Below are 27,077 nucleotides of genomic sequence, written 5' to 3' on the forward strand. Positions count from 1 at the left end.
GTCATTAACAATTGAAATTGAAATCCAGTGTCTTACACAACTGCAGCCACTTGTAGCTCCTGATTTAACAACCCTTTTCTCAAATTAATTGCAGGTGAATATGTGATCGTTTGATGAGTGAACACAGCTGCCTCTGCAGAAGGCGAGGTAAGTAATGGTGGCGTGTCTTTAAAGAGAAGCTTCCCTATTTTGTGAATCAATGATGGACCAACAGTGTTTACCCCTGCGACTCTGCCAGGGACACAGCGTATCTCTCTGCGTTTCAGCTGTCTTAAGTTACATATGGGAAAATCAGTCTCTCCTTACCTACAGACTGCTTCAGGATCCCAAATGGGGCTCCCCCATAAATTCAAAGCACAGTGTAGAAAAAGGCCAACACAAAGGTCATGGCCAGATCATGTGGCTGCACCTCGAGGGAAGGTTCCGTTCTCTTAGGAATGTCTACATCCTCTTCCTGCCATATTGTTGACTGTTAACACCTGGCTTTCGGTGCCATAAGAAGAAACTTCATTAAAATATTTTGGCACTTCTGCTTTTAGTAGAACTAGGAAGCCGTGAAGCATGCAAACAGGGCATGAAAATGAAATACATCCTGAGGATGGTTATGAAAATTTTTCGGACCCAAGAAAAGTTTCACTTCAGTCTGCATTTTGGTTTGGGAGGGAATCTGCACAATTTCTTTCACTTAAGCTGACCGATTCATGTCTGTTTTCTGACTAGCCCCTTCTTGGCTAGAATGTCCTGCTGCCCTTCTCAGGATAGACTTAGGCCTAACAAAACCAAGCTGTGGAAACTTCCAGGTGGAGATTGGCCTCTGCTGCCTTTCACCCCAATCCTGAAAAGTCAGAGCGTAAAGACTGACTTGTAGACTTCTGAGCAACCACTCTGTGAGCTGAACCAACCCTCAGTGATCATGACTGTTTCCTAAAAGGACCCCCAGGTACCAGTCAGTCTTTAGCTCATAAGATGGTTATTTGTGTGCCTCCATTAGCCTGTGAGCCTCTACAAAGCAAAAATTCTGATCAGCCTTTTGTATTCTCCTCTTCCAATCTCCCTTTGCCACACCCACTCCACTCCCTCCCCCACCCCCCTTTTTGTGGCACAGTGCCTTATAGGTCTTCAGGAAATTTATCAAATCAAAATAGCTATATTCAATAAAAGAAAAAAAATAGCTATATTCATGTTAGTATGTCAGCTCCTTACCACAGACCAACTTGCATTTGCTATAGAGTAGAAAGAATGCTCTCCGGGACCTCATTCTTTCGAAGAGTTAATACTGAAGTTCCAGGAAGACTTTCTCACAGCACGGGCTCTGAGTCCAACACAGTAGGGAGGCTTCCATCTAGCAAGATTATGCATTTTCCTTTAAAATTGCCTTTTCATTCAATTAGTAAAAAAAAATCCAACTAACTCTTTTTCTTACCTTTCTTTAATGATCAGAAATATGTCAGTCATGTTGTCCATTTATAAATTATATTGCCAGTGAAATACCATGATGCTTAATTTTTCTGTTCCTCTGTCATCCCTGAATCCCATTTACGAAGTCAGTTCACCTAAAAAAGAAATGTCCCCTGCCATTCTTCTATTCCTACTAATCTGGCAGTTAACACATGAGTTCCTGGACACATCCAGGCAAGATCTGGAAGCAGAGAATGTTCCAGTGTCGCAAATGATGTTGGGAAACCATTCCACTGCAGCCAATAGGTAGCAGCAAAAGTCAGCCCTGGACACCGCATTCTGGTTGGCTGCTGGCAGCCGAAATGTACACAGCATTCTAGCATCCTCTCTGTTTCTAAGAACAGAGTTCTAATTATGAAAAGGGAAACCACAACATCTGGATGCTTAGATAGCTGTATCTTTGATGAGAATCCATTCTGTCTGCAAGTGGGCTGAGAGCTTGGTTTGATGGAAAAGTTCTAGAAATTCCCATTCAAGAATCATTTTGGAAGTTGGAGCTTGAAGTCTCCCCAGAAAGACTTCGTGAGTAATTTTCATCTTAACGATTTATTGTTGCTCTGGTTACCAAAGGCTAGCGGTAAAAACTAACACAGAAATAGGTTTCTAAATCAGAAAGTTGAGAAATTGTCAGCTTAGGTCTGAGCTGATGGTTCCTATTACAACAGGGTTCCTCTCAAATGAAAGTCATTTGCCATGTTTCAGCCTTCCAGTTCCTCTGGCCAAAACTTTTGGAGTGATTTCTTGAATCCTTTCACACAATCTAAATCCAAAACATCAAGGAATCCTATTGGCTTTATTCTCAAAATATGTCTAGAATCTGACCAATTCTAACTACCTTCACTGCGACTCCTCTAATTTAAATTACAATTAACTCTCACCTGGATTGTTCAATAGCCCTTTTCTTGGATGTGTGGGCTTATACTTTTCATCAAAATTAGGAATTTTTTGATGATTAATTCATCAATTTTTTCCCTGCAACTTCTCTCTTTCCCTTTGGGGACTCCAATTACGCAGATATTAGGCAGCTTGAAGTCGTCTCACAGCTCACTGGTGCTCTGTTTACTTTGGAGGTGATTCCTTCTCTCTGTGTTTCATTTTGGATGATTCTCATTTCTAAGTCTAACAAATGTGTTCATCTCTTCTCATTCCATGTCTAACCTGCTGTCAATCTTAAGCCAAGGTTTGTTTCATTTCATGCATCATCATTTTCATCTCTGGAAGTTCCGTTGGGATCTTTTTCATAGGTTCCGTGTCTCTATTTGACATGTGCAGTGTTTCCTCCGGCTTCTTGAGCAGGTGAAATGCAGTTTTAATGTCCTGATCTACTAGTTCTGTCATCGTTGTTACTTCTGGGTCAGGTCAGTTGGTTGACTTTTCTCCTCATGACGGTATTATTTTTCTCCTTTGCATGTCTGATAATGTTTTATGGGATGCCAGACTCCTAATTTTTTTTCCCTTTGTAAGATGCTATTTGTTTTTGTTTTCCTATAGATATTCCTGAGTTTTGTACTGACCACATTTCAGTTTTTGGTGGCTTCTCCATGGTACCCTTAACCTTTTCCACTAGATAGCTAGTGTCACTGTGACATTTGGTGCTTTGACAGAAACGACTCTCAACAAATGACCTCAAGCCTCCTTTGAACTAAACTTCTGACTTACAGCGTTCCTTTATTATTTTTCACATCTTCAGGGGACTTTCTACTGCCATTGGCACTGTTTTATTTACCTCCTTTCCACCTTTGCCTCTTCCCTGTGCATTTAATCCCCTCATGGTCCGTGCAGTTGTTTGTGGTCTTGGCCTGTGACTGTTCATGGACAGAGCTAAAGGGCCTGTCTGTCCAGAATCAAACTCTGTGATGCTGTCCACTGGGCAATCCCTAGTCCCCGAATGGCCCAGAAGCATCAGGAGTGTCCTCCTTATTTGGAACATTCAAGACATTATTGAAAAAAAAAAACTTGATGTGGATATGTTAATATGAAAGACATGATTACAAGCAGGATTTTCCAAATTTCTAGAGAAAAATCTCTTCTACGTGCTTCTGATGCATCTATCATAATCAATATTCAAGTTAGGATTGAGCCTTAAATATACATCATTTTCAAGCCAATACAGATCATGTTTGTTAGGGGAGGAATGAATGATGACAAATAGAACGGAACCATAGCATTTCCTGAATCCAGATTATCGAACTCGACTCTAAAGTATAAAAAAATTCAGTGTCACAAGTGTATTTCTTCTTGAAAGGCTTTCATTGTATAATTTCTACGTGAGGGGAAAAAGAAGGATAGATGACGGTTAATACCTTTTGCAAGTGGAAACAGCATCTAGCATCTGTTTGAGGAAGACTTGTTTATGAAGATCATATTTCTGAATAAAAACAGGATTTCCTTTGTGGTTTAATTCAATGAGCAATTATGGTAAAACATTTTTAATGGAGATATACTCATTTTCACAACGTGGTCTTTTGGACACAGTGGACTGAAGCTTAGTTTTGTCTAGCGAATTTCTGCTTTGTGATTTTCTAGATAATTCTCATTGCTGCCATTTGTTTGGTCATTATCCATAACTTTGTCTTATTGGGCCCCCATCCTTATTAATCCTGCTCTGTTTGTCAGCGTCCTTGCTACCTACCCTTCCACACCATTTGTCTGTGGCTCATGTTCTCATCTTGATCTGAAAGCAAAGACCCCATGAGCTTCCTTGACAATGATCCTTCAAAGAGATAGAGTATTTCCCACTTTACAAAGACTTCCAATTTTTATTTCATTTGATCTTCACAAGAGGCTCTTTTTCTCCCCATTTTACAGATGTCAACATTGAGGTTCAGTGTGGTAGTCATTAATACTGTTCACCAAATGTTTCTACTTCCCCCCCTCACGTGTGAGTGCTGGGATGGCCCTTCCTGGCTTTATGTGTGAAGCAGATGACTGGTACTCACCGATAAGTATTTAGTGGAAGTGACACATACCACTTCTGGGCTGGGCACTTAGTTATTGATGTCCTACTCTGTAGAACTCTCTTTTCCCTTTGCCATAGTGACTGGCTATGTTTACGACAATGTCTGCTAGTATTAGCATGAGCTATTGGGATTCAGGGATTGTAAGTTATTGTAGGCATTCTGACTGCCACACTCAGTAAGAAATATGAACTGGACCATAATGCAAGTCTCCTTACCCATCCCACTTTCCACTACACTGGTATTTCCAGAAGACAAAAATGTCTTCCTGTTAACAGAGTTGAACAGTCCTCTTCTTAACTTGGTTTGTGTAATTCTCTAAATACGAAGATGCACTGTGGAATTTCCAGAGGTAAATAGTATGCAAAACTTTCCAAAATTATTTAACCAGAAAAACCTATCTTTTCTTGTGGAAGAACTTGCGAGATTAGCTTCTGCAGAACGCGCTTTGGGAGCATTGCACTAGATGCCTTGTGCTCGTCTTCATGAAACTTTCTTTATCTTCTTGGGGTTAAGGGCTTTGGTTAGAGAGGTGATTAGGGAAGTTAGGTGGAGGTCTAGAGGGGGAGGAGGATTAAAGGGAAGATCACTTACCAGCAACATCAGCTCAAGCTAGGGAGGGTTGTGGCCAGGTGGAATATCTAAAGGAGCAAGAGGAAGACCAGATGTTGGTTAAAGCAGAGTGGGAACATGAAGAGGGAGAGAAGGGCGGCAGCCTAGAGAAAGGTACAGATGATGAGCAATCAAATGATCCTCCAAAGGATGCTGCTGCTGGAAGTATCCATAGAGGAGGGGGTCTGCCTTACAAACAGCTACGAAAACAAGTAGGAAAGCCTCCATTTGGAGAGCTCACTAGCGCTAGGTGCTTTGATTAGCACCTTACATATTTTGTCACTTGAGCCTGCAGGCACTGTTAGAATGCCCACTTCACAGGCCAGGAACTTACCCGGTGTCACCCGCACATTAAGATGGCACATCGGGATTTGCACTCCTGTCAGTCTAATTTCAACACCAGGTTTTCAGTCGCTGTGCTCTACTGCCTTCCTGTCGTTCCTAAAGTCCAGCTCTTACCAATGCTTCCTGCTGCTTTGGCTTCTCTCTTTAGAAGCTGAATTAGTGGGATCTGTGTGTGTTCTGAATGGAGAACCTAGAGCAGTAGACCTGTGGGTTATAGAGGACTTTCATGTGTGGGTAACCACGTGTTCTACGTGGTTTCTTCTCAAAAGTCAGTCTTATAGGTGAGTCATCTTCCAAAAAGGGGATGGTCAGCAAACAAAATACTATCAAAACACCTTCTATGAAGAGAATCACTTTCTAATTGAAGGCGACATCATCTTGATGTCTAAAAGAAACTGAAGTATGGTTTATGACAAAAGCAGAAACTGGTTACAAACTAATCTCTCTTCTGCAGATGGTTCTGGTCATTTGTAGCTGGAGAAAGATGGTTTCAATCGGTAAGCCTGTAAAAGAAGGTGACTTCTTCCAATTTTGAAAGTTTCTTTTTTCATTCTTGCACTGCTAAACGATTGGATTTGGACCATTTAGTTTCCCCCACTACATTTAGTTTCTGTGATTAGGTCCATAGAGATCAAGAGACATGAGTCATAAACTTTGAAACTAAGAGGCCTCTGATTCATCTGGAGTTTGTTGGGTAGGTGAGTCACTGCATTGATTAACTTGAGTGGCTACTGAAATTTTCCCTTTCATTACTAGTCATCCAGACCCAGAATTGGTGGTGAGATACTCTTTTGTACTTTTTGATCCTCAGACTTTGTTTTCTGTGGTTTGGTTAGCTTTTTAACTTTTCTTGATTGTCTCTGAAAACCAAGCTATAAACAAAAGCATTGACTCAATGAGCTGAATCACTTGGTGTTTAATTATGAACTACTTGGAGATGGTTAAAAATTCATGCAGTCTTGTATTTGTGATGGTACAGGTTTAAAAGTCATTAAGAAACAGCATGACTAGCTTAGATAATTAATATTTGGCTTGAAAAATAAAAACATTGCAATTATGATCAGCATGACCCATGGTCAATAATCTGTCACATTTTTTCAAGTGAACTCCACAATTCACATAGATTTATAATGAAATTAGCCCTTCATTCATTTATTCATTCATTCAACGAGCATTTATTATTAATTACTAGGTGTCAGGAACTGTGCCAGAAACTGCCAAGGACACAGAGATGAACAGAATCCCTTCTTGTTCTCAAAGAGCTTATTATCTAGCAGGAGAGTTAATACCTCTGCACACAAAACACTCTAATACAAGATACATGTGGAAAATAAGCAATAATGGTAAAGCACCACAGTAATTCAAAGAAGAGATATCTTTTGGGGGAGGAGGGGGGAGAAATAGGAGAATCTTTGTAGAATATGTAGGATTCAAAGAAACAATAGTGGACAGAGAAGGCATGACAAGAAAGCAAAAAGTCGTGAAAGATACGGAACTTTCAAGGACGGAAACTAAGATATTTTAACAACTCCAAACGCATAGTGCACGGCAGTGCCTTCCAAACTCTATCATTCATGAGAATCATCTGAATCATCTTGTTTTTAACTTTTTTATGTTTTAACATTTTATGCAGATTCTGTTTCTGGTAGGTCCAGAGTGGGGTGTATGAATCTGCATTTCTAACCAGCTCCCAAGTGATATCCCAGCTTTTGGGCCATGGACCCCACGTGGAGCAGCAAGGCCCTAGGGCACTGCACTAGGAGTCAGAGACCAAGGAGTACTTCTGGCCAGCCGTGTGACGCAGACAATAAGGGCTACAGGCTCGTGCGAGAAGTGAAGTTAATGAGCACTGGGGTAGTTAGTGTTCTGTAGAAGAAGAGCTAGAGTGACGATGTGAACAGATAGAGGACTCGGTCGCACATGTTTGAGGAGGCAGAGATTCTAGGTAGGTAAAATATGGTGAACAAGAGTGCAGAGGAAGGAATGCGTACTGTGTATGCAGGCAACAGTGGGCAGACCAGCCTGGCTGGAGTGGAGGCAGTAGTGGAGGGGATTAGTGGAGAGGGTTTAGATGTAACGCTAAAAGCATAAGGTTAGACCAGATCACGGAGGGTCTTGCTAATCAGATTAAGATTCTTGCCTAGAAGCCTGCATGCAGGCTCGGCATGATGCGAGCACTCATGGAAAAGTCAACAAAAATCACACAAAAGTACCATCCCGTCACTAAGCCATGCGCCCACGGCACTGGGCCTACCTGAAGGAGGCGCTCTTTCTGTTTTGTGCAGAGCTGCCAAGTGAGCGCCTGGCGAGGAAGGCTAGTAAAGCGAGGCTGCTTGGTGTGGGCTCTGCAGGGGCTCTGTTTGCTAGGGCTTCATCGGACTGCGTACCGGGAGGGAGCATTAAGAGTCAGTTAGACTTAAAGGACTGGAGATTAGGAGGAAGATCAGGTGGAAGACTGAGATCTGGAAGGCAATTATTTCAGCCTTGGAGGGTGATGAAATTGCCCAAGGAGGAAGTCTAGAACAGGAGTTCTTACTATTTTGTGCAGGATCATGGACCCTTTTCGAATCTGATGAGAGCCATGGACCCTTTCACCCCAGTGAACACACAGGCACACAGGTGCACATGCAAACACAATTTGGCATAAACGCACAGAGGTTTCCTGGAACTCTCTGAAGCTTGTCCATTTATTTAAAAGTTTAGACATTCTTGCTTATTAAGAAGAAAAGAAAAGAGGTGGAAGTACAAAGCCTTGGAAAAGGAAGCAGTAAAAAAAAACAAGGAGCCCTCGAAGAGTAAGAGGAGAATCTGAATACTTCAGTATAGGATTGCCAGAGCCAAGGGAAAAGAAGTTTCTAGAAGGGAACAGGGTATGTCAACACTATCCTGGGTCAATATGGGAGAGCACATTGAATTAGGCAAAGTCAAGCTTGATGAGGAAGAGAAATTTCAGGAGAATGTTGAGAACATAAATCTCTACTGAGAGAGTTAAGGAGTAAGGAGGCAACGAGGGAGTAGAGTTGGAGAGAAGGATTTAAAAGAGAGAGAGAGAGAGATACTGGAAAAGATGGGTAAGGCAGAGAGGAATTCTGGGATGAATAGGAAGAAAGTTAAGAAGCTCATGTTGGTAAATTAGTGCATGAAGTTGTCAACTGAGAAGGGTCTATAGAGTTGGCAGCTTGAAAAAATGTTGGAATTGGCCATTGTGAACCTAGGGAGTCCATAACAGATGAAACAGAGATTTTCAATCAATACTTGATATAATATTAATGATGAAATATCTGGTGCCTTTGAGTTTGCAGTGTTTCTCTGTGCAAACTCAGAGACTGATCGTCTATACCTGACATGGCCAGTGGCAGGGCTAGATTCTTGGGACAAAATGCTGGGCATACCAGCTCCAAGCTATAATCTTCTCACGTTACTGTGGGCCAGTTTTCTGTAAACAACTTTCCAAGACTGGTTATTTTGTCCATCTAGCCAAGTTCTCCCTGTAGAGAGACAATGTCATCCTGTAACTGACCCATTGGAGAGGGGGCCACGGTAGCAAAATAAATGAAACACTGCACCTATTGTAGCTAATTCACTTCATTGAAACTACTGTATACACATGCATATGGGGTACAGTTTCTTAGGAAAATGTGAATGTGAATCAGGAGAATCAGATAGCCAGTCGGCAGGAATTTGGAATATATACTGGCTGCTGGCATACGACCCAGTGTAGTGATAACAGTCCAGTTTGGAGAGGACTGAACACAGGCAGATTCTGATTTCCTCTGCTTCCTGGCTAGGGGTCTGAGGTCCTGAGAGGGGAAGCTATGTGGATCGGGGGGGATAGAGACACATCCAGGTTAACATAGGGAGGCACACACACATATTGCAGACAGAATATAAGTTGTTTATGCCTGCCAAAATGGGGAATGGATCTGTAAGATTGATTGAAATGTAACAGTTGCCTCCAGCGTAGACAGTCTGAAGTCATCCCATTCCGCTGCTATCAGCTCTGGGATGACACACATAAAGCACGGAGGCCAGCCGGTCTGCACGGCAGCTCCTTAAGGATGGCGCTGTCTCCCTTCTCCCTTTAACTGCTGATTGCAGGAAGGACGTGCTGCTGTTTGGATAACGGCACAGTGAATCCAGCTTTAGCCATTAAAGCTTCTACCCAGGGTAAAACTTAAATTTAATTTTAACTCATAAATAGTTAGATTTTTGAGCCTCCATGTGAATTTTGTCGACATTTGTCCACATTACAAAAACACAACGCCAGATGACACATTTTGGCACGGCATTTAATCTCCATTTGAGAGACGGAGAATTGTAATGGGGAGTTGGCAGAGGTGTGTACCTGCATTTCGAGCTGGTGGTAGCATTCTGTTCTTCTCTGAAGCTCTAAAAGTCATCACTTCTTCTGTGATGTGATCAGATCTCTTAAGCTATGAGAAAATGATGGGACTCTCCAAGATGCTGGTGTTTTACCACCATCAGTTCATCCAGGACCCGAGGACACACGATTCAGTCATCTATGGCATTCTCACAAAATAACCAAAACAGACGGCTGTAAAATTTGGGGTGGCAGTCTATTGACCACTCAGCTGTTATATGTGATATAAACACAACACTGTCTCCATCAAAAAACATTTGCTGAAATCCTACTGGGGTTATTCTAGGAAGACAAGGGCATCAAGCCTTCAAAGTGGAGGATATGGACCCTGAAACCTTGGGAGATCACAGATGCCACGCAGGGCCACGTGTGACAGCTCACCAGGCATGTGGCCTGTAGGATTTCCTCATTTGACATCTTCCCTCCTTTTTGGTTTCTCACAATCAATTCATGACTATTTTTGAGGGCCTCCTAGGTGCAGGGTCCCATGTTTGTATCTGTGCCAATCTCTCCAACTGACCGGACCCAGAAAAGACAACACAGTGGCTTTTGTTATAACTCACCCTCTTTTCTCCAGAATTTTCTAAGCTTCTGATAAAATGATAAGGAGCGTGATGGGGGCAAGAGCTCAATGCTTTCTTTAATTGAAGGACAAATATATAAGGCAAGCAAGCAGAATCTTGTTGTTAAAATATTCAATATTAATGTTAAAACACTGCATGTAGATATGAGTTAGTTTTGTGTGGAACAAGTTGCTATTCTGAGCGTAAACTCCATGATAGAGCATTTGAAGGAGGAGATGGGAACGAACATTTAATGAGCTTCTCCCCCATATCGGTGCTGAGAGAGTGGGGCAGATTACTGACTGTGAAGTGTTAGCGACTACCCCGCCCGCAGGGCATGCGTACATCGTAGTGCTACCATAGCATAGGGAAAGGGTGCTACCACAGAAATGAAAAGGGAATGGAAGCCAAATTCATGGCTTTTGAATTTCCAAATCAGTTCCCATCACCTACTCCCTGGATAAATATTCTCTGAGAGGTGGAGCACAACTGTTGGAAATGAGCTGCGTGAATTTAAATCCCAACTCCACCACATACGACCTGCATGACCCTGGGCAAGGCCCTTAACCTCTCTGTGCTTCAGTTTCCCTATCTGCAAAATGGTCATAACAGTAGTACCCACCTCACTGGGCTATTCTGAGAATTCAGTTTGTAAAGTATTTAGAACAGTACCCGGCATGTAATAACAGCCTTCATTATATAAATGCTAACTGTCCTTAGGTGGGAGGAAAGGAGAGAGAGTGAGCGGAAGCAAGAGGGTCTGTCCCTGACATGCAGATCCCGACCCCCAGCTCAGAGGTTGGGGACGGGGAAAGCATAGGATTATGGGAACTGAGGGCAGGTTCTGGGATTCCAAGAACAGATGTGATTTGTGCTGCACTTTGCGGTGGAGAGCAGGGCAGTAGCAAGCCTCGGGGTGGTTTCCCTCCAAGCCCAGCATGGCTCTGGAGAAAAAGACTAGAAACCCCTGGGGGGAGCCCTAGACTGAAGTCCCAGAGACAGCCTTACAGTCCCCTCAGCTGCAGAGTGGCGCAGAGAGGCAGTTGAGGCAGAGTTCGGAGCTGAGAAAGAACCAGAATGGGGAGAGGGCCCACAGTGGGGCGTGAGGGCCGGAGCAGTGGCAGCTTGTGTGGGTGCCGGCAGGGGAAGATGGTGCCTGCTGAGGACCGGAGGTACTTCTCCCTGGAACCCCAAAGCTAGGTGAGGAGAGAGCACCCCTGAACTGACTGGGATGATGTGTCTGCCACCGAGCAAAATAAGGATCAGGAAGAGGAATTAAGTTGATTTATAGCAAAAGAAGTCATAAATTTTGCACCCCTGTGTTTAAGGCCTGAGATTCACACGTGAGACTAACTACTATTACCCTTACTTTATAGATGAGGGATGTGAAGCCGAGGAAGGTGTAGTAGCTTCCCCAAGGTCACAAGGCTAGCAAGTGACAGCGCTAGGATTCCCACCAGGTCTCCGGGTGTGAAGGCCTAGAGGGACTGTGTGAGCCCAGATCTCGTTGAAGTCGGACTAAGTCGGTCTCCACCAAATGATGAGAAGCACACTGTGTGCCTCCTGCTGGGCCTCCGTCTCCGCCCAGGACTTGAGCAGCTCCTTTTTATGTGTCAGAATGAACCTCCCAGCCAGGACAGTCACCTCAGCCCTGCTCGCCTTTCAAAGCTCACCTGGCAGGTTTCCCAGAACAAAACAAGGCAGGGTCATTTCATTGCCAGGAAAGGAGCTAGATAACACTCATTCGAGCTATTTTCACATGGTGTTATTTCTTACTTTATGAAATAAATATGTCAGGCATCAGCTCCTCAGTGACAAGAAATCTCCAAGAACATCTTGGATACTGTTTTTGAAAGGAGGCTTAATCCAAAGATCGGTGTGTCATTGGAATAAAAGATACGGCAAACCCTTAAGCCTGGAATTGTTTTGGCAGCTAAGCTCTGTTCTGCCCTCTTATTCCAACAGACAGTTCCTCTAATTGATTTATATTTCTATAGGCAATTTTATCATGCCTCTGTCTCTCCTTTAAAGTTGTGCCTTCTTGAATGGAGCTTCTGATAATTTTACATATTCAAGTACCTAGGAATCATGGCTGGAAAAGTTAATTAAAAGAAATTGAAAACTGGACAGGAGGAATTTCAAGCTAACCCATGGATCTGGTAACAAAGGAAATCCCAGTTCCGGCAGCCACCCTGATAATTTGAGACCACACTAGCTAGAATAGAACACGAGAGGCCGAGTGCAAGCACTGGGAGGCATGGCTGCCTTGGGTTTGGGTTGTCTGGCATTGAAAAGGCCCCAGTAGACAGCCATGACCCGAGTCGAGTTTACCTTTTTCTCATTAAGCTTTACACAGCTATCTAAGCCACAGAATTTAAACACTTTGCAGAAGCACACATAATGCAGGATGTGCTTTTATTTGTAAAAATCTCCCCTGCTTATGCAAAGAGTATTGAATCTTATTTCCCTTCTATGTTTGGAATTCTGGCTGAGCTTATTTAAATCTTTACCGACTTACCTTTAAGCAGAATCTCATTTGAATGCTTTCATTGCCTAATGCTAATAGTACAGATTTTCTTGATGTTTTTGGTTTCACTTTGCTCCTTAGTAGAATATGTCATTTTTAGGTATAAATGATCATAAGCAAAATAATGCAATGAGGAACTTAGATACATAGAGAAATATTTTGTGCTTTCTGGAGATGGTAAGGCTCTCCCCACAGATATGAAGTCATGACAAGGGTGAGCGGGCATAACTCTCGCCTTCTGCGTGTAGTATCCAAGAGTCAGCTCTCAGCTCTCCGCATAGGCCTTATCTTTTGTGTGAACTGTTTGCATCCACTTTTTAATGCCTACATCAGCTTCCCACAACCCTATTCACCTTTCTCCCAGACCATCTTTCCCCACTGACTGGAATTATGTACAGTCTCGTTTAGTAGGGATACTGACTAAAGTTAAAAATGTAAAACAGAATTAGGAAAGTAGGATAAATGAAAAGATAGAGTGTTCTAAGCTAAGATAGTACACTTCCAAAGCCACACAGAAATGACTCTGGGCTTCTCAGACATTTTGAGTTCTCTGTACTACAATTCCTCTCCCCTTTATGGGTAATTGAGAGTTGGCTGCAATCGCCATTCGGTGTTGAATCATGCACGCACCAGCAGACTTAAGCCAAGAAGCATGTACATCTTCTATATGGAGCTGTTACAAAAGTTACCTAGCCGACGTTGCAGCAGTGAAAAAAAGAGGCCAATCTTGCTGAAACAGTAGAGAGAATGTAAAGTTAAGAGACCAGAAGAAAAAAAAGTTGACCTCTATTTTCTTAATTTTCCTGTGTTACTCATTTTTGTTCTATTTTTCAAATAAAAATACCTGTCAGATATAGAGATTTGGGTGAAATGCTTTAAAAGTTGCATTCTAGTTTCTAAGCCATAAGAAAGAATGGACTATTGCCATTTGCAGCAACATGGAAGGACCTAGAGAATATTATGTTTAGTGAAATATGTCAGACAAAGAAAGACAAATACTATATGATATCACTTATATGTGGAATCTAAAAAAATACAAATGAATCTATATGCAAAATAGAGACAGACTCACAGATATAGAAAACAAACTTATGGTTACCAAACGGGAGAGGGAGGTGGGGGAAGGACAAAGTAGGAGTTTGGGATTAATAGATACAAACTACTATACATAAAATAGAGAAGCAACAAGGATTTACTATATAGCATAAGGAATTATACCCCAATCTTGTAATAACCTATAATGGAATATAATCTGCAGAAAAAAAAATCCTGAATCACTATGCTATATACCTAAAACTAATGCAATATCATAAATCAACTCTACTTAAAGAACAGTTGCATTCTAGAGGGCAAAGCAAAAGAGCATTTCAGCACATCTGCATGAGTTGGCATCTCTGAAGAATGGTCACAGTGAACCAAACAAATTGTGTTTATACCACGGTTAATTTAGCAAACCATTCTGCAGCTATCTGTGAAAACTTCAAATGCCTCTTCTTTAGACACTTTTTTAAATAGAAAAGTGAATCTTTGTATTTGAGAAAAATACTTAGGGAGATATTATGTATTGTCCAAGTAACTTATTTAGCCTTTTAATAGGATTTTTTCTTGGAGACTAAACGTCCCGTTTGGTAGGATTATATAAACTTAAAATACAATAAGGTCATGTTCATCCAAGAAAAACTAGGAAGCTGGTGTTGATTGTAAACTTTGGTGAAATTCATTCTTACTTCTTTACTCTGGGTTTTTTTTAAGAGAAGTTCATAAAAAATATTCTTGGTAAATACCTTTGAGCAGTATCTCAGTTGAACGATTTCATTGCCTAATGCGAATTTTACCGTTCTTCTTGATGCTTTTGGTTTCACCTTGCTATTATTAAGGGGAATAAAGAAGCCAGCCTAACAGTGGAGTCTGTTTTTTCTATATTGGTTTCATCTGACTTGACATGGATATGACAGAAATATCAGGGTTTTCTATTTTGGCATTGTCTGTTGATCTTGCTTTTATAGGTAAATAGTACTGTGATTATTCTGTGGGAAATCAGCCCTTGCTTTTGATCATTCTGCAAGTGCACTGTCTCATTTATGTCCAACTGGAAAAGAATGAGAGCTAGTACAGGATGACAAGATGTCTTCTTTACTGACAGGAACAGTAGGCCAAAACATTTGATACTGGATTAATTCTGGAAATACTGGTCCCAAGTGGACCACAGGGTTGTGACTTCAAGTTGCTTTTAGCACAACAGAAGAAGTAAACAAGTCAGAAGCACTTCATTTCAAAAACCTGAACCAAGAGGTGGTCCAGGAAACAGCCTGAAAGGGTGGAGAGAGCAGTGGATGTGGACTCAGGAAATCTGAAGGCAAGCCTCATTGCTTTAACTAGGAAGCCAGGGGACTTTGGACAAGTCACTTCCCCTCTCTTAGCCCATGTTTTTCATCTGCAAAGTAGGCACAATGATACACCTCCTGTTTTCTTGCAAGGATAAAATGAAACAGTCTTGCACAGCATAAAATAAGAGAGACTTATACTGGATTCTTATTATTGAGAAAGAGTATTGCTATTCCTCTAAGAGAACAAAGAAACTGTTCATTGTTTATCTTTCTGTCATATGTGATATATGACTTGTTGTTGTTTAATAACTATAGAATGTTTATATTCCACTAGGATGCCAGCTGGCAGAGTTTACACTGAAGTCAAAACAGATGAATAAGGAGATGGATCATATTAAAAGGAATAGTGGGAGGGTTCTTCAGTGTTATATATTAATGGTAATGCCTCAGTCAGTTTCCGTACTCAATTTTTCAATTAAGAATTTATGAAAAGCGGTTTGGTTTCTTCGACCTTCTAAATTCTATTGCGATGCACTGTTGCTCCCTGGTCAAGTTCCCTTGTTTTGAGAGCTTATAAGCCACTAACAGCCTTTACAAGTCTGTGCCTAGAATCTGCAGTGTGCTCTAGGTATTATCAATTGGTGAGAGTCAACAAGGAACCAAGTCATTTTCTGTACTTTTCTTCAGTGACACAATGTCACAGTGACATTCTCAGTCTCTTAATCACTCAGGTCAGACAATGCCACTGTCTCAACACACTGTGCCTTACATGCAAACTCTCCACACTTCCACTGAACACCCTGTGTCATCTTTCTAAACACCCATACATGTGGATGTGGCTTTGTACCCCTTCCTTAAGTCACATTAGGCCTAAATACAATAGACTGCTCAGAAGGAGAAAAGCTTTGAAACTCCATATCTTGCTTATAGGGAGTAAGTGTCTCAAAGTGTTAGTGACAATTGCTGTTATTTTGGAAGCACCTGAACTGAAGGTATCTTTCGATGTCTTTTCTAGAACTACTAGTGGCAACTATTCTGGAATTATTAGCAGACATTGTTTGTTGGGAAATTCCACAGCCATTTTCAACTCCCTTTTTATTGCTGCCTGTAGATACTGGAAAGCTAGGTCCTTGGAGGTAGGTTTGGCCACGTGAGTCAATGAGACATAGGGGAAATCTGTTGTAGAACTTGGAGGAGTGTTTGTGGTTTCCTGATAAAAAGGCACGTATGACGTCCCCTTTTCATTCTTCCTGCTAAAATTCAGACAAAATATCTGAAGCTAGAGCAGCCTTCTTGTGACCATGAGGTGATAAGAACTCACCACACACACACACACACACTCATATACAATAGGCAAACCTTTGAGTGTTGCAGAGCAGAGAGATGGAAAGAGCCTCAGTCCACGAAGGCCCTGTTGAGCTTCATACCTTCTTTTAAGTTAACAGTAGATATCCTTGTAGCTTCAACCAATAGTCATCAGATATTGGTTACCTTCTGCCAAAGGCATTCCCAGCGACTATGTAACACAAGCCTGCATGACAGTTTCAGGAAGGTCGAGACCCTTTTCCTTATAAATATTGATGACTTCCACCCCTTAGTTTGCCAAAGAAGCTATATCAAGTATTTCTGAAGGAGGAGTTTGGCAGTAGATTTGTTTTCCATGAGGCATCATTTTTATATCTAAAATTTGAATTGTGCATTGCTAATGGGCAGTCCTCCCACCCTAATTTTAAATCTTCATACTTTATTCGCTTTAGTCTCTATTGAATTGTAGCAACATTGTTGTCCTTACTACTCTCTTCCACAAAAGGAAGCGAAGTCAGTTTTTTCCAAGTTGGCATAAAAAGCATCCTTAAATTGCTTTTTAAAAGATAAACACAGACAGACATCAGGTAGATTACAACAATGATTACAGCGTAACTACCTGCCTCTTAATATATGCTGCCAAACTGATTTTAAAAAAAAAGGTTAAAAGGGAATCTACCTGAAAACCATACCCTTAGCATAACTTGAAGACAGAGAATGTGCCCAAACTTCAAATAACTGTAAGTGAAAAGAGAAAATTCACCAGTTCCCACCGTGTGATCGCTCATAGTTCTGGCCCATGGCTGGCTTTCTGCAGAGCTCTATGGCAAGCAAAGACAGATAAGAAAAACTTAAAGGAAGACAGAAGAGAAGTTAGCAAAAGTCCCTAAGTTTATTTTAAATCTATTGCCAGAGGGTAGTAGATGCTAAGTCTGAAAATACTAGAAGAAAAAGTTTCTAGGAAGATCAGAGCATGAATTATAAGGAAGGAACTTCAAATTATACATGATTTAGAGGGGTACACATAGTTTAAAAACCATGGTCAAGCCCTATTTAAACAAGTAGGCATGATGTAAAAGGACAGGCAGGGTGTGAAGGAACAGCTTTCAAAACACATAGTTTTGGCAGGGGAGAGAAAACCCAAGCAGGAAGTGAGAAGAATCATTTGGCAATTGGGTAGTCAAAAGGAATACAGAAGAAAGTGGGGATGGAAATTTAGGGTCTTGCAAAACAAAAGAAAACGACAAAATCTAAAAGCTCCCAACTCCTACCACCACTACGGAATTACCTGAACTTTGCTACACTGACAGAAGGTGCCTGCATTAAGTCAGCTCGGGCCACCGTAACAAACACCATAGACTGAGTGGCTTTTAAACAATAGAGATTAATTTTCTCTTAGTACTGGAGTCTGGGAAGTTCAAGATCAAGGTCTGGCAGGGTTCAGCTTCTTATGAGGGCTCTCCTGTTGGCTTGAAGTTAGCTGCCTTCTCACTGTGTCCCCACGTGGCCTTTCCTCAGTGAGTGCGTGGAGAGAGAGAGAGAGATTTCTTCTTCTTTTTGGACTCTACCCGTGACCTCAACTGACCTAATTGCCTCTTTAAAGGCCCTCTCTCCAAATACAATCACACTGGGGTTAGGGCTTCAACCTATGAATTTTGAGGGGACATAATTCAGTCCATAGCAATGCCATTAATTTAGAAGTCTTGTCAAATGCCCTAATACCATAAAAATGAACAAAAAAGAAAAAAATGAACAAAAAAGTGAAGAAAGCTATGGCAGAAAATCAGGAAATAAAATATATATGAACTGAGGGTAATAGCCCCCTCCAAACAAAACAAGACAAAACATGAAGCACAAAAAACGTAACTAAATATGCTCAGACAAGCTCTTAAGGCTTTAACAAAACACGTTGAATCAAAAATTAAAAAACTAAAAGTAACAATGACCTGAAAACAAGGAGAAATAAAAAGTTGTCTGTGGGTTTTGGAAATAAATAAAAGAAAAAGACAAAATGATCTCATAAAAAAAAAATAAATTACAAGGGGCCCAAGAAAGAGAGAATAGGTTGAAATGAAAATTTGCAAAGAGGCATTGAAAAAGGCAGGGGGAGAAAACCAAGAGGATAAACACACCATAAAGAAATAAGGAAAAATGGTCAGAGAGAAGATAGTGGAAAGGCAAGAGAGGCAAAGAAGGAATAATGTTTGTATTATTGGAGTCCCTGGAGAAGAAAAAGCAAAAACACTGATACAGAGCTAAGATTTAAAACTGTAAAATAAGAAAACTTCCCAGAAATAGAAAAAGACCTGACTTGACCCCTAGTACCTAGGGAAACTAACAGAGAATGATCAACTCCAAGACATGACCTGATAAAGCTGTTATATTTCAAAAACAAAAATAAAATCTTTAAGACCTCCAGGCAAAACGATCAATTAACTTATAAAAACCATTAGACTGACACAGACTTTTCAAAACCAACATATAAAGCAGGGCAACAATGGAGAAACATTTTTTAAAAGAGCAATGAAAGTATGGACCAAGGAAGATATATCCAACCAGGTTGTTCTTTAAGTTTCAAACTATAGAAAAACAGTTTTCAACATACAAGAACTCAGGGAATTCTAAACTCATCAGCTCACTTTGAGGAATTTACTAGGGGGTGAGCTGCAGCCAATCAAGGTATGACTGGGACACTTCTGCAAAAGGACTAATGGTGAGCATATTAAAATATACGTAAGAGAAAAAGTAAGAATGATGGTAGACCATTAATACACAAAATACATACTATGACAAAGTAGAAATAATGCAACTAACGCTGGGAGGAAGAAGATGAATAAAAGAGAAAACAGGAAAAAGTAAGTGCTATATAGGCAATAGGTATGTGTTAAAGGAATTGGAAAACAAACAAACAGGTAAAGCAACTAGCAAAAGATTAGATAAGTATGAAGTGCAACAACAAGGGTATATACTAGAATAAAAATACAAGCCTTCCTAAATAATAGAAGAAACTTATTTTAAAAAGAAAAGAATTTATAACTTGTAGAGAAGGACACAGAAAATACAGCAATATAAACATAATGATACAATATTAAAGCAGATTTGAGGAAAAAATCAGTCATAGCAGTAAATGCAAGTAACTCATTAATTCATAACACTTTAATTGGCACACAACAGAAGGTCCAACTATAAGCCACATACAAAGCTTGACCTAAAACAACCTGATTTGGAAAGGCTGAAAATAAAGGGATAAATAAAAGAATGGCAGACAAATGGAAATCAAGAGATAGTCATACTGATATCAGACAAGGTAGATTTCAAGCCATAAAGCATTAAATGTAACACAGTAGAAAACATTTCTTCTTGTTGGTTTTTTCTTGGCTAGAGTTTTATCAGTTTTATTACTCTTTCCAAAGAACCATCCTTTGGTTTCATTGATTTTCTCTATTGTGTTTCTGTTTGTAATATAACTGATCTCTGTTCTAATCTTTATTATTTACTTCCTTTTCCTTGCTTTGAGTCTCATTTGCTCTTCTTTGTCTTAATTATCTAAGGTGGAATCTCAGGTTAGCGATTTTAGATCTTTCTTTTTTCTAATTTATATATTTAATGTTATGAAATTTCCTCTGGCACAGCATTAACAGTGTCCTGACGATTTTGATATGTTGTACTCTTAATTTAATCCAGTTCAAAATACCTTTTTAACTTCCCCCGAGAATGCCTCATGGACCCATGGGATATTTAGAAGTGTGTTGTTTTATTTCTAAATATTGGGTATTTTCCACATATTTTTGTTATCGATTTCTATATAAAAACCATTATAGTCTAAGAACATACTTTCATTATTTCTATTCTTTTAAAATTTGTTAAATTTTGTCTTATGGCTCAGAATATGGTCCATCATGAGGAGTAGTCCATGTGCACTTAGAATGTAAATTCTGCTGTTGCTGGTGAAACATTCTATTCATATCAATTAGGTACAGTTGGTTGATAGTATTATTCAGGCTAGTTATATACTTTCTGATTGTCTGCCTACTTTTTTTTATCAGTTACTGAGAGGGGAACATTGACATCTCCAACTCTGAGTATGGATCTGTCTGCAGTCCTTTCAAATTGATCAGTATATTTGCCTCATGTATTTTGAAGTTCTATTTTTAGGTATAGAAACATTTAAGATTGTTACATCTTCTTGAAGAGTAGACTTTTTATCATTATGTAATATCTCTTTTTATCCCTGATAATATTCTGAAGTCTCCTTTGTCTGAAATTAATATAGCTTCCCCTTAGTTAGTGGCTTCATGTTATATCTGTCTCTATACTTTACTTTTATTTATTTATTTTTTAACATTTTTTATTGATTTATAATCATTTTACAATGTTGTGTCAAATTCCAGTGTAGAGCACAATTTTTCAGTTATACATGAACATACATATATTCATTGTCACATTTTTTTCTCTGTGAGCTACCATAAGATCTTGCATATATTTCCCTGTGCTATACAATATAATCTTGTTTATCTATTCTACAATTTTGAAGTACCGTCTATCCCTTCCCACCCTCCGCCCCCTTGGCAACCACAAGTTTGTATTCTATGTCTATGAGTCTGTTTCTGTTTTGTATTTATGCTTTGTTTGTTTTTTTGTTTTTTTTTTGTTTTTTTTTAGATTTCACATATGAGCGATCTCATATGGCATTTTTCTTTCTCTTTCTGGCTTACTTCACTTAGAATGACATCCTCCAGGAGCATCCATGTTGCTGCAAATGGCGTTATGCTGTTGGTTTTTATGGCTGAGTAGTATTCCGTTGCATAAATATACCACATCTTCTTTATCCAGTCATCTGTTGATGGATATTCAGGCTGTCTCCATGTCTTGGCTATTGCAATTATTGCTGCTATGAACATTGGGGTGCAGGTGTCTTTTTGAAGTAGGGTTCCTTCTGGATATATGCCCAGGAGTGGGATTCCTGGGTCATATGCTAAGTCTATTCCTAGTCTTTTGAGTAACCTCCATACTGTTTTCCACAGTGACTGCACCAAACTGCATTCCCACCAGCAGTGAAGGAGGGTTCCCTTTTCTCCACAGCCTCTCCAGCATTTGTCATTGGTGGATTTTTGAATGATGGCCATTCTGACTGGTGTGAGGTGATACCTCATTGTAGTTTTGATTTGCATTTCTCTGATAATTAGTGATATTGAGCATTTTTTCATGTGCCTATTGATCATTTGCATGTCTTCCTTGGAGAATTGCTTGTTTAGGTCTTCTGCCCATTTTTGGATTGGGTTGTTTGGTCTATACTTTACTTTTAACCTATTCATTTATTTATATTTCAAGTGGGTTTGTTATAGACATAAGGATACATATGAGTGCTAAAAGTCATAATTCATAATAAAGATATATCATTTATGATTATTTATGCATCAAATAAGACCTCGATCACCTTCATGAAGAAAAACTACATAAGATGACACTAATAATGGGAGACTTTAATAAACCACTCCCAGTACAAAAAAAAGACGAAGTGGGAAAACTAAGTAGGTAGAAAGAAGACCTAAACAACAGAATCAGTTGGGTGGATTTTATGGATATATTGAATTCCCTTATAATAGCAAATACACATTATCTCAATAAATCGTGGCACAGGCACGATATTGACCAATACTGGAAAGCAAAGAAAATATCAGTAACTGCCATAAAATAAAAATATAACAAGCAACACTCTCTAGTTACAGTGTAATTAGACATTGTTAACAAAACAAAAAATAAAAAATTCTTTTCAATCTGAAATTAAGAAAACCTTCTATTAAACAACTCTTGAGTGAATAGACAGTGAAAACTGACATTACAGAGTTAAAATAATAAAATAACTACATTGAAACACTACATTTCAGAATCTATAGAAGGCATTTGTAACAGTGATCAGAGAAAAATTCACTGCACTATACATTTTTATCAATAAAAATGAGAACGAAAATAAAATAAATGCTTAGCTCAAAAAAACCCCAGAAAAAGAAATAAAAGCAAACCCCTCAAAAGTGAACAAGGAAAAAAATTAGTAAAGTTAAAAACAGAAATTTACGAAGCAGAGAATAGAAAAAGAGTAGACATAATAAATCAGTATCATTGGAGGTTATTATCTTAAAATCATCAAAATAGTTAAATCAATAACTAAAGGGGGAAAAAGGAGAAAGTAAAATTGTACAAAACCAGCAATGAGAAGTGGAAATCTAAATAAAACCGAATATATTACTTTTCAGACCTATGTAAATACACTTGAAAACTGAAATGAAATGGATGATTTCTTATGAAGATTCAGGTTACTAAAATGAGCTTTTTCATCTTTTGATTTAGAAAGCTTAAATCTTAAATAGAAGGAGGAGAGGAATTTTAAGGATTTATCACCCCCTCTAAAAAAAATCCACAAAACACCAGGCCCAGATGATTTTACAGGGGAATTCTACCAAAGTTTCAAATACTGGTTTGTCCCAATGTGCTATAAATTATTCCTGAGTATTGAAAAGGAAGGAAAACTTTCCAGCTCCTTTTATGAAGTGACTATGACATGGATACGTAAATCAGATGAAGGCAATATTAGGAAACTAAAATAGAGAGCTGCATCACCCATGAATAATAATGCAAAAATACTGAATAAAACACTAGCAAACAGAATCCAATACCATGTTATGAAAATAATGTACCATGACCACATAAGATTTATTCCAGGCATGTAAGTTTGGTTCAATAATAGAATATCCATTAATCCAGTTTATTAAGAGATGTAGGGGAAAAAAATCATACGAGAACCTCCATAGATGCTGAAAAAAGCCTTTGACAAAATTCATTATCCATTTGTGAAGAAAACACTGAAGAAACCAGTAATTTAACATGTGACAAAGGTGTTACCTCAAATCATTTGGGTAAAGATGGGATATAGATGGACTTTTTCATAAGTATTTCTGGGAAAACTGGGAAATCTTTTGAAAAAAAGATTAATTATATCCTCATCTCACATAAAAGACATGAACAGACTCTAAATGGATTGGGATCCAAATGTCAAAAATGATCCCATGCAAGCACTGGAAGAATATTAGGCAAATTCCTCTTTACGCTTGAGGTAAGGAATGCCTTTCTAAATACAACTCAAAATCCAGAGGCAATAAAAGAAAAGATCAATTACTTTGATGACATACAATCAAAAAAAAAAAAAAAACCATGGCAAAGAACACTGTAAACAAAGTCAAAGATAAAAGGCAAGCTGGGAGAAAAATATTTGCAATGTCTACCATAGAAAAAAAGGCTTATGTCCTTATTATATAAAGAACTCTTAAAAATTGAGGAACAAGTTACCAAGAAGCCAAAATAATAATGGAAAAAAGACATGAACAGACAATTCACATACACACACATACACACACACACACACGCATGCACACTTCCTAGCTCTATCTATAGAGAGGATCTAGGAGCAATGATACCCCAGTAGCAATGAGCTTTGCTCCTGAGCTACTCTACAGATCTTGGTTTCTAAATACCTTGCTCACACAAAAGGAATCAGGGATCCTCAAAGAAGTGGGTGATTCCAGAGCTAGGGCAAAGAAAATACAAGACAAGCCTGGAACATCTTGTGATGACTAAAAATAAAGAAGTGCTCCGAAAGGATGGTGCAGGTAAAAAGGAAAATAGGTTTCAAACTGAAAGTGCCCCCAATGGCCAAAGATGGAACCGTCTGAGAAGGGAAATAAATAACAGTAGTATTGGATTATAACTCATAAAATAAGTATGCAGAAGTCCATGCATGGTATAAATAATTCAATAAATGGGAGAGCAGCTCTTCCTTAGGGAACTGTGTCAGTTAATCAATGCAGAAGAAAAGAGGGAAATAGAGAATCACCATGAAAACACCACAGTAATAATTGTTGCCGGAGAGTCCACTGATGGAGGTTAAAATTAGTGGGCCAAAATTTGAGGAGAAACAGATTATTTCCATAGTCTTCAAGTATCTTCCCCCAAGGTAGTTATTAATTACAAGGGGAAAAAATGATTACTTAATCGTGGAGAAACTCAGCAGACACTTTAAACAGGTGATCATAGTTAGCATCACTAGCGATAACACGTTAGCATCTTGAATCCCAAGATATCATGCCCTGAGAAAGGTTCAGTATTACATGATATTCTTGCTAGAAATGCATAACCTCAATCTAACCATGAGAAAACAAGACAAACCCAAATTGGAGGATATTCTCAAAATAAGTCATAAGTACTCTTCAAAAATATCAAGGTCACGAAGGTCTAGGAAAGACTGAGGGACCATCACAAATTGGAGGAGATTAAGGTGACAGGATATCTAAATGCAATGTGAGGTCCCAGATTGGATTCTTGAACAGAAAAAATGACATTGGGGGGAAAAGTGACATGTGAATAATTTCTGTAGTTCAGTTACTAGTACTGTGCTAATTTTAATTTCCGGTTTTGATCACTTTAATATGGCTATATAAGATGTTAACATTAGGGGAAGCTGAGTGGTGGGTATATAGCAGCTCTCTGTACTACTTTTGTAATTGTTCTATATGTCTAAAATCATTTCTAAATAAAAAGAAAAAGAAACAAAGGACAGACAAAAAATACCTCTCTTTCTGAAGCTATCATTCTGATGGGAAAAACAGGAAAAAAGGATAAATACAGTAATATAAGTTAGAAAAAACTGAGCCTACCCTTGTAGGAAATAAAGGGAAAACCTGCGGTAACGCACGGTCTTAAGCCTTTTCTGGGATAAGCAGACTTAAATTTCTTCACGTTGATACTTTCTGATTGCAGACTTGAGTTGCTGCGCAGTTATTTTAGGAATCTTTGCTGAGTTTTCGGTATTAATATGAATATATGGCGCTCTAAACAGTTTGAATCAGGTGTGACAAGGACATTGTTCCTGGCTTCCCCCACCTTTATCAGCTTCTTTGATGGAGTCTTCCTGAAATCCATTGTCCTTTCCACCTCTTCTTCCCAGGATGTATCTCACTGAGGCCCTTGCTCCTAATTTACATCCCTTAGAGAGAAGGAGGCAGGTTGTTGATGTCCAGTGGGGATTGGCCCCGGGGGCTTCTGAGGAGACCCTAGCCCAATCCAACCACAGAAGTAAGCCTTTTTAAATGAAAGTTTATTGAAAGTTTGTTTTTCAGTTTAAAAGGTAATACAGGAGAATTATAAAAAAAAAATTGGAAAACACAGAAATGTAGAGAAAAAAAGATCATCCAAATGTCACTCCCTCACCGCCCTCCAGAGACTACTATTTACTTTTTGGTGCATTTGCTTCTAGTCTTCTTCCTTTGCATCTGTTTTGTGTAGTTCTGATGATACTGCTTATATAATTGTGTAATATCCATTTTACCTTCAGAAAAAGAAACTCACTTTTGGATTATTATAAATATTTTATAAACACAACTCATGAATGAATACTGTTTCTTCACATGGCTGTGGACCCAAGCCCTCCCCTATTTTTGGATATTTCATTTGGAGGACTTACATCTGCAGGATGCCAACTATGGGTGAGGCAGAGGAATGAGTACTGGGCTTGAAGCAGGAGTCATGGGTTAGAATTTTGACTCTGTTCCTTACAAAGCTTTCAAACTGTGTTCTGCTCGTCTTCCCTCTCTGATCTTTTTTTGTTTGCTGAAAAATGCCATAAATCGATCTATAATCCTCAAGGTTCCTTGCAGCTTTAGCATTCCATGATTAGAACATATTTTTAGTTAAAAGTTTCTGTGAGGTTTTCAGCCATTTCCCAAATTGTATACATCCGTGTATCAATATTGATACTGATACTGACATGTTGTTACATCAGAGTTTATTTAGGATGTATTTGTGTGGCTCAAAGTGCCAGGTAATGCTACCCACCATAGTTTTTGTTTCATCAGCAGGCACACTCTTTGGCACCTGGGAACTCTAAAAAAAGACTTTTAGAAGTTTTATGTATTCTCCCTGCTTGTATAGAAATCCTCAGTTTATATATTACACCAGGTCCTTAACTAATGGACTTACTGTGAGAAGTTTGTTCCTTATTTTATGATTATCTTCAAGTCTCGTGGAGACTGTGAACTTCTTGTCTCTATAAACTGTCCTGATACTTGTTCAACCTTAGAAAATGTTAATTGTGAACACAATTCTTACAGAAAGTTTCAATCATCATTTTATCAGTGAACTTTGAAAAATTACACTTTGGTGAGTGTGTAGATTCTAACTGGCTACTTGGAGGCTTATTAATACAGGTTAATGAATCTGTAAAAAAAAAAAAAAAAAAACTCACTAAAAATGTGCTTTTGATTGAAGGCAGATACTCTAACCCAAACTGTGGCGTGTGAAAATGGAAGGAAAATACCAGGTATCATGTCCATCCTTCACTAGCTCTTGAATATGAGATCAAAAGATTTTTTTTAAAGATTTTCTTCACACACACCACATTTGTCTCTCATGCTTTGCTTATCTACCTCAAATGCAGAGAGAGAATATGGCTGCCGTTTGGTCTGGGCAAAACATTTGCCCAAACATAATTCAGCAAATCAGAAGGGGTAGGGAAAAATTCTATTCTGATACAAATCAGCGGATGGATTTGGG

The sequence above is a fragment of the Camelus dromedarius genome, chromosome 21, assembly GCF_036321535.1.
Source record: "Camelus dromedarius isolate mCamDro1 chromosome 21, mCamDro1.pat, whole genome shotgun sequence".
NCBI lineage: Eukaryota > Metazoa > Chordata > Mammalia > Artiodactyla > Camelidae > Camelus > Camelus dromedarius.